Below are 7,045 nucleotides of genomic sequence, written 5' to 3' on the forward strand. Positions count from 1 at the left end.
AGCCCAGCCCCCAGCCCCCCAGTATGTGACTATTTGGAGATAGGGTCTTTAAAGAGGTGATTAAGGTAAAAGGAGGTCAGTGGAGTGGGCCCTAATGCAATAAGACTGGTGTCCACATAAGAAGAGGAGATCCGGACACAGTTGGGTACAGAGGGAAGGCCATGCGAAAGCACAGGGGAAAAAGGCCATCTACCAGCTGAGGAGAGAGGCCTCGGAAGAAACCAGCCCCACCGACACTGTGATCTCAGGCTTCTGGCCACCTGAACTGTGAGGAGGTGATGATAATAATAATAGTAATAATAATTATAATAATAAATTAAAATTTTAAAAATAAATCTATAAAGTCATCCCTTGGTAGTGGGGGCAGGGGGTAGGCTCCAGGATCCCTGCAGATACCAAACTCTGTGGATGCTTGAGTCCCTTATATAAAATGCCTTAGTATCTGCATACAACCTAAGCATATGCACCGGTATAGTTTAAAGCCCCTCTAGATTACTTATAATACCTAATACAATGTAATGCCACGTAAAGAGTTGCCAGGGTGTGGGAAATTTAAGTTTTGCTTGAATGGCCCAGGTCTCAGGCTTTGGGAACTCTTTGAGTTTGGTTAGCTGTTCAGGGGGAACGGGGGTTAGCCAAGACAGAGGAAGCAGCAGCAGGTACAGATTCCCCCTTCCTCCGTGGGTCAGTCTTGCCCCTCAGCCAGGCCCCACCAAGCCAGGAAGGAGGACAGGTGGCGGGACAGCTTCTCCAGGGCCAGAGCAGGTGAGAGGCTCAGCCTTCCAGGGCCTGGGTCTGGGAAATTTCTGGGATTCTTTTTCGAATATTTTGAATCCACAATTGGTTGAATTCGAGGATATGGAGGGCCGACTGTATACATATTATACGTGCATAAAATAAATACCAAGTCTGTGGTATTTTGTCATGGCAGGCCTGGCAAACTAATACAGCTCCGTGGCTTAAACAGGGGAAAATGCCCCTTGGTGAATTCTATTCCCAGAAGCACAACGCTCTGACCTAAATTCAGCTCTGTGCACTGGTACGCTTTCCCTAGCAATGAACTCAGATCGTACGGAACCTCTACAATAGAAGGGCCTAACCCAAATTTGATCCTTTCCACTCAGCCATCGCTGCCTGGCCTACACCTTTGGGGTAGTGTTGGGCAGTGGGCTGCAGCCTGACAGACGTTTACAAGAAAAAGATGAGTGAGCCAAAGGGGACACTCTGGACAGACTGGATCCCTCTGTCTTTTCTCTCTTTTCTACTCACAGAGACCTACATCTTTCAAAAAGCCTTTTAAAATATAGAAATAATCACGAAAATGTATCGAGTGTGAAAAATTGAAGCAATGTAGAAGCATAGCAAATAAAAAGATATAACTTCATACCTACCCCAAATCCCACTTGCCTCTCCTGTCTCCTTCTAGAGTTTTTTCTATGCATTTACTTGCATATCTAATAGATACACACATATACTGTTTAAAGGAGGTGATTTTCACATAAATAGCATCATTCTGGACTTATTGTTTAGCAACATACTTTTCTTACTAAAAAGGCATTTTGGAAAGCTTTCCCTGCCGGTTTACCTGTTCTGCTGCCCACCATAACCCCAGCATTTAGAACAGTGCCTGGCACAGCTGAATCTCAATGCATATTTGTTGAATGAATGAATGAATGGTGTTTATCCATATGCCAAATGACGGAAATTTAGATGGTCTTCGATCTTTCCCTGTTACACTTCATGCTCAGCGCACATTCACACACGTCTATCATTTCACCTCATCCTCTCCTCAGTATTACAGGTTCTTTATCCTCAGTTCCCAGTCTCTTGTTGGAATCCTCTGCAACATTCCCTCTTCTGGGTTCCCAGCATGGCCGCCCCCTCTCCTGCAGGGTATATCCCGGTAGTGCTGGAACCCAAGCAGGACTCACAATGCCTGGGGCTGGCAGGTCAAGGGCACTTGTAAGCCAGCCTCCTGAATGGAGAGGTCTCTCCTGCAGCCTCCACTTGTCAGCTCCCACCCACCTGGCCCACTGACTGCTGCAACACCACAACCGCCCCCAAGGTCACCATGACATCCTAACTGCCCAATCCAACGGCACCTTCACACGCCTCGCCTTAGGCAAACTCTCTGCGACTTTTGACTCTGTGGACCACTCCCTTCCTTGTGATTTTTAAATCCAAAAATTTTGGACCATCTCCTTCTTGAAACTCTCTTCTCCCTTAGGTTGTACAACTTGGCCTGGGTCTCCTCCTAAGTCTTTCCAGCTCTTTCCTTAGCCTCTGCTCCTTTGTTCAACGTCAGGGCCCTGCCCAGGCCATCTTCCCTCCCCCTCGTGCCCTCCACCAGCCCCTAGATCACTGAGCGCACAACTGCGCTTCTGGCTCAGACCTCTTGCTAGCACCGGGCACACGTGGCTGCAGATCTAGGAGATAAACGCCCTGCAGGCTATGCGGTAAAGTGCTGTGGGAGCTCACAATGCTGTCACGCACAAGGCATTTGCTGAGCCCACTTCAGTGGTTCTCAAAGTGGGGTCCAGGGGGAGCCCAAGACCCTTTCAGGGAGTCTTTAAGGTAAAAACTATTTCCATAATAATGCTTAGGTGTAATTTGGGTTTTTTCACTCTCATCCTCTCATGAGCGTACCATGAAGTATCCCAGAGGGTACCTGTTGTGATATTGTGACAGCTTGAATGTGGAAGCAGATATGAGAAGCAAGTGGTCTTCTATTAAATTGGCTGTTAAAGAGATTTGCAAAAAATGTAAATCAGTGCCAGTCTTCTTACAAATTTGGGGGGTTTTGGAAAATAGAGTTCTTTTTCATAAAATACATCATTTATATTAATATAATTGGTTTATTCTGATTTTAAAATAAATGAATATTTTTAAATTTCATAGTTTTAGTTTCTAATAAGGTACATATGCATAGATAGCTAGAACCCACATAAGCAAAATTTCTTTGGGGTCCTTAATAGTGGATGTCAAACCCTTCAGCATGAGAGGCAAGGCCCCTCACAACGGCTGCAACCCCTTCTCCAGTCTCAATGGCCACATACCTCTAGTTCAGTCTCACCTTTTCCCTGACCAGTGGCCAGTCCTTTTCTCTGAGGAAGGTTGTTCCCTTGGGCCGGGGTCCAGCTTTGGCCCAATGTCCACAGAGGAAGGGGACACTCACCCGCCCGGCAGGCCAGCCTCACACCAAGGATTGTTCACTGTCCCTGAAAGACCCTGGTCTCTCAGGCCTGGAGGCCTCCCCTCCAGGACCCTCGGGTCCTTCCCACTGCGGAGCGCCTGCCCCTCCTCCACCAGACCGAACCCCACTGTCACCTCCTCTGAGAAACCTTCCCAGTCCTGGCGGCCCCAGTCGCTCCCACCTCCACCCCTCCCTGCTTACGCCTGCTCTGTAGCACTTATTTGGGTTTGGAAGAGAGAGAGAAGGGAGGCTTGAGAGGATGGGTGGAAGAAAGAAAAGAGGGAGGGAACACAAACGAGAGAAAAGGAAAGAGAAGAAAGACAGTACAGGCAACACGAACGTAAAAGTCTGTATTCACGTTGTTCTTCGTTTCCATGTCGCCTTCTTGTAGAGACTCTTACTTGAACTTCCCATCATCCCTGGTGGTTAGACAGGGTAGATAAAAGTACTCCCTTCTCACAGATGAAGAAACTGAGGTTCAGAGTGGTACAGAGTAAAGGCTATACAGCTACTAAATGGCAGAGACTGACCATAAGTAGATGCCCAAAATAATGGGTTGCTTTGAGTTGTGTTCAGGACGGAGGCAACACCTTGCCATCACAGAAATGGAAAAACCAAAATATGACTGCGTCAGGTGACTTCTCTTGGGTCACCAAGTAACAGCTACGAGGAGAGTCCACATTTGTTTTGTGACTTTGCGTTCTGGTATGACAGAAACGTGAATATTTTCAAACTGAAAAAACTTGGCCTCTTCCCCTGGGGCAGGGGAGAGGGAGTGGGACCTGACCTTGGCAGCTCCCCACAGAACCCTCAGGTTTCAACAGGGCTCCTTTTCTGAGCAGACTTCTGAAAGGCTATGTGTGGGACAGGAGGGCTGTTTTTACACAAAATTAACTGAAAGAATTCACCTACTTCAGAGGCTTCCCCCCCCTCCTTGAGACTTTAAAATAACTTCATTTCCTCATAAAATTTCCAAATAAGGGAGAACACGGGGGTGGGAGGCCGCTCTCCGCAGCCTCAGGTCACAACCCTCCCCCTTCAGCTGTGTCGGCCCTTGAGCTGCACCACTGCCAGCAGCTACTTTTTCCTTTCTATTTTTAAGACCTGAAAGTATGAACAATTTCATCTTAGTTTTCTTCCTCAATCTTGACTGGAAGTCACAAACAGCACAGATGATTAGTGACACTTTGAAAATCTTCCCAGGTCTCCTGAGCTCTGACAACGGTCAGTGTGGCACGCTGCTCTGTGCTCAGTGTCCAGGCTGTGGAGGTGGGTTCAGGACCTGACAGAACAGCAGGAAAGGAGGGGAGGGACACCTCACAAGTGGAACAACGGGGGTCAGATCAGGTCTTCTAGAATCAGCCAATCCAGAGGGAGGGGCTCTGGGCCAAAAAGGCTGTAACCTCTGGCTGGAAGAGCCCCTAAGGAAAAAAATAAATGAGAAACAGAAGGATGAGAAAATGAGAGGGATAAGAGCTGTAGAGAAACAGCAGCTCACATGGGCACTGTGTTTTCTAGTTACAAGTGCCTGCTGGTATGTCACCTTTGGAAAATCCCAAAGTCCCTGGGACATGGAAAGAGTTCCTCACGTTGCAGGTGACAAGACTGAGGGAAAGAGAAGTTTTGATGCTGTACCCAGGATCCCACAGCTAATGGATGGGAGAGACTAGGCTCCCAAGGGCGTCCCAATTCCTGCCAGAGGGTGCAGTCCAGGGCTGCTCGGCGGCCACAGAGCAGGGCCAGCCCTCATTCAACACACGACACTGACCCCAAGTCCGTTCCTGGGTCGCCTTTGCCAGCTCCAGGGAAACCTACCACAGACACCCATCAGAAGTCACCCACTATGCTGAGGAGAAAGTTCTAAACAGGGTCCACGCCGAAGTTTTCTGGTTCAGCTCAGATCTAGAGGCCCTCAGGGAAGCTGTCAGAGTTTGAAGAATTCACAGAGAGGCAAAGACTTCAGCCCGTGAGATTTGTGGTTTGGGTCTGGTCTTTTTTTTTTTAACGGAATTATAATTTTTTTAAATCGTGGCAAAGTGGTCATAATATAAAATTTACCGTTTTAACGATTTTTAAGAGTGCATTTCAGCGGCATTAAGCAACCATCACCACCATCCATCTCCAGAGCTTTTTCATCTTCCAAAATGGAAAGTTTCTCCCCATTAAACACTAAGTCCCCACCCCCTCCCTTAACCCCTGGTAAGCACGGTTCTACTTTGTGTCTTTATGAATTTGACCTCTCCGGGTACTTCATATAAGTGGAATCATACAGTATTTGTCCTTCTGTGACTGGCTTCTCTCATTTGTCATAATGTCCTCAAGGTTCATCCATGTTGTAGCAGGTGTCAGAATTTCCTTCCTTTCTAAGGCAGGAAATAATACTACTCCATTGTGCGTATATAGCACATTGTGCTTATCCATCCATCCATCCACTCAAGCAACCCAAGTGGCACCTGGGCTGCTGCCACGCTTTGGCTGTTGTGAATAGGGTAGCTGTGAGCCTGGGTGGACTGGCTTGGTCTTTGTTTTCCCCTCAAACTTGTCTCCTGCTCTTGTGTGCTGTCGTAGGTTACTTCAGGCATACACACAAGTATTTACAGTCCTGATCCCAGGGCAACTCTGAAGCAAAGTTTAAAACAAAACCCTCTACTAAATGCCACTCCCAGACGCAAGAGGGAGGGGATATGGGGATATAAGTATACGTATAGCTGATTCACTTTGTGATACAGCAGAAACTAACACAACATTGTAAAGCAATCATAGTCCAATAAAAATGTTAAAAAAAAAAATTCCACTCTAGGGCTTCCCTGGTGGCGCAGTGGTTGAGAGTCCGCCTGCCGATGCAGGGGACATGGTTCGTGCCCTGGTCCGGGAAGATCCCACATGCCACGGAGCGGCTGGGCCCGTGAGCCATGGCCGCTGAGCCTGCGCGTCCGGAGCCTGTGCTCCGCAACGGGAGAGGCCACAACAGTGAGAGGTCTGCGTACCACAAAAAAAAAAAAAAAATGCCACTCCCAACCTATTCACGTGCCAGGTGTTGGCACTCCCACCTTGGCAACGTCTGGCCCTGGAGAAGAGGTCATATCTTAGGGTTCATGGCCAAGCATTCTAATGGCTCCAGGGAACTGGCCAAAATTACATTCACTGCCATCAGGTGAAGACTTATTTCCATGTCCTCACAGGCCTTCTTGAAGCCCACAGGGTCATCTTCTAGAGGAGACGGCATTTGGGGCCACTGCCAAACGTTCCTGATCTGCCAGGAAACTAGACACCTGCCAAAAAGCATCTAGTCTAGGAGATACTTTCAGGAGCACGGAGACAGGTTTCAGATGTGCTTGAGAGCTCTAGTTCTTCTGAGTTCATAAAATTAAAACATCTTCAAAGACCACAGCAAGAGTTTTTACTTAAACTGAAGAGCTTCCTCTCATTAATCTTTCTCCCACAAAAGCCCTCTTTTTTAAAATAATAACAGAAAGCTTACTGAGAATTTTTTTATGTGCTAGACATGGTGCTCACACTTGACAAATTCTCATTCAGTCCTATGACAACCCTTCAAGGGAGGTACACAAAAGCCCTCTTGACATTAACTACAATTTTGCTAGAATGAGCAAGGTTTCACCCAAAGGAGGTTAAAGATGCTTACCTAATTGTTTTCTGCTGAGCCCTCAAAGTAATTGAAGGAGATGATATTGCTAGGACGCCACGCATCCAAGAACTGCCCCCCCTTCCCCATGTGCTCTGTCTCTCTCCTCCCACCCCTGGACCCAAGTCTGACAGCATTCTGTCACACTGAAGGATGGCCAGGGGACATGCACTCACCAGCAGGGCGTGTCGAGGGCCCTCACAGTGGAT

Source organism: Grampus griseus, assembly GCF_964374135.1.
Source record: "Grampus griseus genome assembly, chromosome: 13".
Taxonomy (NCBI): domain Eukaryota; kingdom Metazoa; phylum Chordata; class Mammalia; order Artiodactyla; family Delphinidae; genus Grampus; species Grampus griseus.